The sequence below is a fragment of the Sphaerodactylus townsendi genome, linkage group LG05 (genome assembly GCF_021028975.2).
Source record: "Sphaerodactylus townsendi isolate TG3544 linkage group LG05, MPM_Stown_v2.3, whole genome shotgun sequence".
In the NCBI taxonomy this organism is placed as follows: domain Eukaryota; kingdom Metazoa; phylum Chordata; class Lepidosauria; order Squamata; family Sphaerodactylidae; genus Sphaerodactylus; species Sphaerodactylus townsendi.
This window is the reverse complement of record NC_059429.1, coordinates 7,063,935-7,069,958: the sequence shown is the minus strand read 5'-3', so window position 1 is coordinate 7,069,958 and position 6,024 is coordinate 7,063,935.

The window sequence follows — 6,024 nt, the reverse complement described above, 5'->3', positions numbered from 1 at the left end:
CGAGCAGCCCCAGAGAAGGGCGAAGAATCCTGACAACCTTACCACGCTGTCCTCCTCACTTCTGAGACGGCCTGTCTAAGTTCTGAGCCTATGTGTGAAGCTTCGAGGACTAGAAACCTGTGGTGGTTGGTCTCTTGTAAACTAAGAACTGAGGTTTGCCCAACAGCAATTTTTGTACTTGTGAAGAGCAGGTTTAACACCTACAGACACACGGGACATATCAGACACAGACCAACGTTAGGCAGTCAGACCTGTGGCCCGTTCAGCTCAGAACTGTCCCCTCCAATTAGCACCGAGTCTCTTAGCAAATTCAAGATAGCTTTTGAAACGAGAAACGGGGAATTCTGTATGCAAAGCAAGAGCTCTCCTCAGCCACGGTTCCTTCCCCGATCCAAAGATTTAGGCCTGGTTCACACATTCAGGAGAAATGAGGCATCAGGCCACGATGGTGGTAAAATGAGTCATACCACTTCAGATGGCGGACCGTGCTGGAGGTGTAGTGGTTAAGAGCAGGTGCATTCTAATCTGGAGGAGCCGGGTTTGATTCCCCGCTCTGCCGCCTGAGCTGTGGAGGCTTATCTGGGGAATTCAGATTAGCCAGCCTGTGCCTCCCACACACGCCAGCTGGGTGACCTTGGGATAGTCACAGCTTCTCGGAGCTCTCTCAGCCCCACCTACCTCACAGGGTGTTTGTTGTGAGGGGGGAAGGGCAAGGAGATTGTAAGCATTGTGCAATGACACATGTTCGAACCGTTCGCTTCCCCTTTTCTTTCTTTTCCACTTCGCCAGACTGAGCCACTGCAACGCGTGGCCGGGTCCGCTAGTTATATTATATATAGATATCTTTTGTCTGTCTTTTATGCTGATATGCCAATAAAGGTTGATTTGACCGCTATACAGGTTGAAGAGGGTTTGGCCTCCAGGGCTCTGGGATCATGCCCTGCCCCAGTGATGAAGGGAGGGGGAACTGCACCCGGGGCATGAACTGCCCGCATGCCCCCTCCCCAGCCCTGACACGCCCCACCCCACCCTGAAATGCCCTGCCGCACCCTGAAATGCCCCCCATATGACTGCAATGGCGGCACCTGGGGGCAAGCTGCCCTGGATGTCCCCATTGCAGCTACGCGCCTGCCCTGCCCTACCCTGCTTACCTGGGATGGGTAAACTGGCAAAGCTGGCCGTCAAAGCTTGGCGCACGGCCTGGAGCTGCTGCTGCAGGGCCATCGTCTGCCTCTCCTCCATGGCCAGCTCCTGCTCTAGCCGTTCCTTGGCGGAGCTCATGCTCTCCGTGTGCTTCTGCAAAATGGTGTTCTGCTCCTCAAACTCGGTGTTCATCTTCCGCAGGCGCCGGAGCTCGGCTTCCCGGGCTACTCCAAAGGGGGGGGGGGAGGAGACAAAAAACATGGCTGAATGTAGGGCCCAGTTCTGCTGCCCCCAAAATCAGGTGAACATGGGTGGCCTCTGATCCTCCACCCGTAACAGAGCATCACAGATGTTCTAAGGCTAACCAATGGAGGCTTGAGCTCAGGGGTCCCTCACCTTTTTGAGTCAGTGGGCACCTTTGGAATGTTGGCAGCCAGGGGTCTGCAACCTGCGGCTCTCTAGATGTCATGGACTACAAATCCCATCAGCCCCTGCCAGGGGCTGATGGGATTTGTAGTCCATGAACATCTGGAGAGCCGCAGATTGCAGACCCCTGGTTGGCACTAAGCCATAAAACGGCAGTCACAGGTGGTGGGACCAGTCAGGGCGGTATACAAGTATAATAATAATAAATAATAATAATAGCCCAAACTGACTATCTCGAACGTCACAATAGGCTAGCGGCAATGGTGCACTGGAACCTTTGCAAAAAGTACGGCCTGCCCTGTAGCAAGACCTGGTACGACCACAAGCCAGAGAAGACCACAGAAAATGAAGAAGCAAAAATACTCTGGGACTTTCGAATACAGACAGACAGACACCTGGCACACAACACCCCAGACATAACAGTGGTAGAGAAAAAACATGTTTGGATCATAGATGTTGCTGTGCCAGTTGACAGCAGGGTAGAGGACAAAGAGCTGGAAAAGATCACAAAATACAAGGACCTACAAATTGAAGTTGAACGATTGTGGCAAAAAAGAACAACAGTAATCCCACTAGTAGTCGGTGCTCTAGGAGGAATCCCAAGAAATCTTGAAAAACATCTGGAAAGCCTAAACTTGGACAGAACATCAGTCCACATGCTGCAGAAAGCAGCACTTCTAGGAACTGCACACATTCTACGCAAATACCTCTAATATCCTAGGTCCTTGGGAAGGACTCGATATTCAGAGATGAATTCCAGACACTTGTGCTGTGTTGTTATGTGTATTAATAATAATAGTAATAGTAATAATAATAGTAATAGTAATAGTAATGATAATAATAATAGTAATAGTAATAGTAATAATAGTAATAGTAATAATAGTAGTAATAGTAGTAGTAGTAGTAATAATCCCCCCACCGGGTGCCGCCTTGTCGTTGGCGGGGGGCTTAACTGCTTCTGTGATGTTGAGAGCTGTGCTGGCAGTAGTGCAAACTACCGGCAGGTTCAACCATGCCAGAGTGGTCTCAATTGAGGAGAAGGACTAAGTGCACCCAACCCATTAAAATATGGTGAAACAAACTCAAAAGAAGTCTATACTGGCTCGGTCGTCGCCCAGGATAATAAGGACCGCGGCGGGTGCTGGTGAACCTGGGCATCCGTCGACAAGTGGGCTACAGGAACCAGGACCCATTGCTGAGCAACCAGGGCATGGGCCTGCAGGGCAACTGGAAGCAAAACAACTACCAAAGCGGCAGAAATTTTCAATGTCAGAGAATCGAACTGTCATGAACTGCTACCATAAATCGGAACCCCAAAAGCGTGGCTACCAAAAATGGATGTACCGGCTGTGGAAACTCGAATATCCAGATTCAACTGTAACTGAACTGAGACTTGCTGACCAGAGGCGATTCATAACCAGGAACAAGGTGTTCAGTGAAGTCGAACTTGAAGAAATACGGAAAAATCATGAAACAGTAGAACAGGCAACTGTGGAGACAATTGTAGGAGTTCTAACAATATCTGAGTCCACTGAACATTTTGAGCCAGAAGAAAATGCAGAAATTTTGCATGAAAAACCTGTGGCCATTTTTCGTACACCTGCCACATTGACCACAAGGCAACAAGAACTTAAAGAGAAAATTTTGACCTATGCTGCATCAAAGGAAGAAAGGCAAAGACTGCCAACATTGAAAACAGTACCAAGAAAACATCTGGCACCTCTAATGGAAGATGTGAATGCTGCACTCGCAACTATCCAGATAACATCAATGGAAGAAACTAATCAGCTTGCATACAGTACAGCAGTGATTGTAACACAAGAATTGGGGATACAAAAACTGAAGCCCGCAAGAAAAATGACTGGAAAACCAAAATGGAAAATCAGGTTGGAGTTAAAAATCAAGAACCTACGATCAGATGCAAGCAATCTGAAGAACATGAAGGAACAAAAACTGAAAAATGTCAAAATAAAGAATAACCTGATTAAAAAATACTGGCTGAACACAAGAAAAATTGAAGAAGCACTTGAAATTGTGAAACAACAAATCACAGCAACAGCCAGAAAAATTGAACGATATGATGCTAGAGTCATCCAGTACAAACAAAATCAACTTTTTCAATCTGATCAAAGGCGGTTCTACCAGAGTCTGAATCAGCAGACAGCTGTGCAGAATGAAAAACCAGAAAAAACAGCTACAAATACATTCTGGAAAGATTTGTGGGAAACAGAAAAAGGCTACAACAAAAATGCTGGGTGGATAAAAGACTTTGAAAAGAAATTTTCAAAGAACAAGATGAGAAACTTCGAAATAACAACAGAAATGATCAGTAAAAGAGTGAAGAAAGTCAAAAATTGGACATCACCTGGCAATGATCAGTTGCATGGATTTTGGCTCAAATATCTGACCAGCCTGCACTCAAAAATGGCCGAACAATTCAATGAAATGCTGCAAACTGGAAACATCAGTGAATGGATAGTAACTGGAAAAACATATTTGATACAGAAAGATTCAGCAAAAGGGACAATACCAGGAAACTACAGGCCAATAACGTGTTTGCCTACAATGTTCAAACTGCTGACAGGCATAATTGCTGATCAAATCCAAGATTACTTGGAGGCAAATAACATCTTGCCAGTAGAACAAAAAGGTAATAAAAGAAGAAGTAGGGGCACCAAAGATCAGCTTCTGATTGATAAAATGATACTGGAGAACTGCAAAAGCCGCAAAACAAACCTGTATACAACGTGGATTGATTACAAAAAAGCATTCGACTCATTGCCACACAGTTGGATCATCAAATGTCTGGATGTCATTGGGGTTTGTGAAAATATTAGCAAGTTTACTCAAAATGCAATGAAACACTGGAAAACTGAGTTGTTCATGGGCAACCAAAGCTACGGAACTGTCAACATCAAGAGAGGAATTTTCCAGGGTGACTCACTGTCACCATTGTTGTTCATCATTGCAATGATCCCACTGTCAACAATTCTACAAAAAACAAACCTGGGCTATCAAACTGCAAGAAATTCACCAAAAATTTCCCACTTGCTGTACATGGATGATCTAAAGCTTTATGGAAAATCAGAAACTGAAATTCAGTCACTGACCAACACAGTCAGAATCTTCAGCAATGACATTAGTATGGAGTTCGGCTTGGACAAATGCGCCACAGTGGCATTGAAGAAAGGGAAAATTACTGACAGTAAGGGCATAGAGATGCCTAATGGAAAAACCATAAAGTGCAATCAACCTGAATCCTATAAATACCTGGGAATACTACAGCTGGACAACATCAAGCATGGACATGTGAAAAATGTGGTCAGCAGAGAATATGTCCAAAGGGTCAGAAAAATTTTGAAGAGCAAATTAAACGGTGGGAATACGATCAAGGCTATCAACACCTGGGCCATACCCGTCATCAGATACACTGCTGGAATTGTGAACTGGACGCAAGCAGAGCTGGATGATCTGGACAGAAAAACAAGAAAACTGATGACAATCCACTACTCATTACACCTGCGTAGTGATGTTGACAGACTTTACCTACCCAGAAAATCAGGAGGTAGAGGGCTTCCGCAAGTGAAACAAACGGTGGAAGAAGAGAAACATGCACTGGCAGATTATGTGAAAAACAGTGAAGAACCAACATTGATGGAAGTCAACAGCAGAAAACTGCTCAAAGTGCAAAAGACAAAGAGTGAATACCGTAAAAATACACTGCAAAGCAGAAGAGAAAACTGGCAAAAGAAGGCTCTCCATGGACAGTTCCTAGAAAAAATTGAGGACAAAATTGACAAGGAAAAAACGTGGTTGTGGCTCACAAATGGAACTTTGAAAAAGGAGACTGAGAGCTTGATTCTTGCAGCCCAAGAACAAGCAATTCGAACAAACGCCATCAAAGCCAGAATTGAAAAGTCAACTACAGATCCCAAGTGCAGACTCTGCAAGGAAGCAGACGAAACAATAGATCACATACTTAGCTGCTGCAAGAAGATCGCGCAGACGGATTACAAGCAGAGGCATAATACTGTTGCTCAGATGATTCACTGGAACTTGTGCCACAACTACCATCTGCCTGTGACAAAGAACTGGTGGAATCACAAATCTGAAAAGGTCACTGAAAATGAACACGTAAAACTACTCTGGGACTTCCGAATTCAGACTGACAAAGTTTTGGAACACAATACTCCTGACCTCACGATTGTGGAAAAAAAGAAAGTGTGGATAGTTGATGTTGCAATTCCTGGTGACAGAAGGATTGATGAGAAGCAACTGGAAAAACTTACACGATACGAGGATTTAAGGATTGAACTACAAAGACTCTGGCATAAAACCAGTAAAGGTATCCCAGTGCGACCGGCACACTGGGTGCAGTGCCCAAAGATTCCGAACCGCACTTAAAAACAATTGGCTCTCTTCGGACAAAATCACCATATGTCAGCTGCAAAAGGC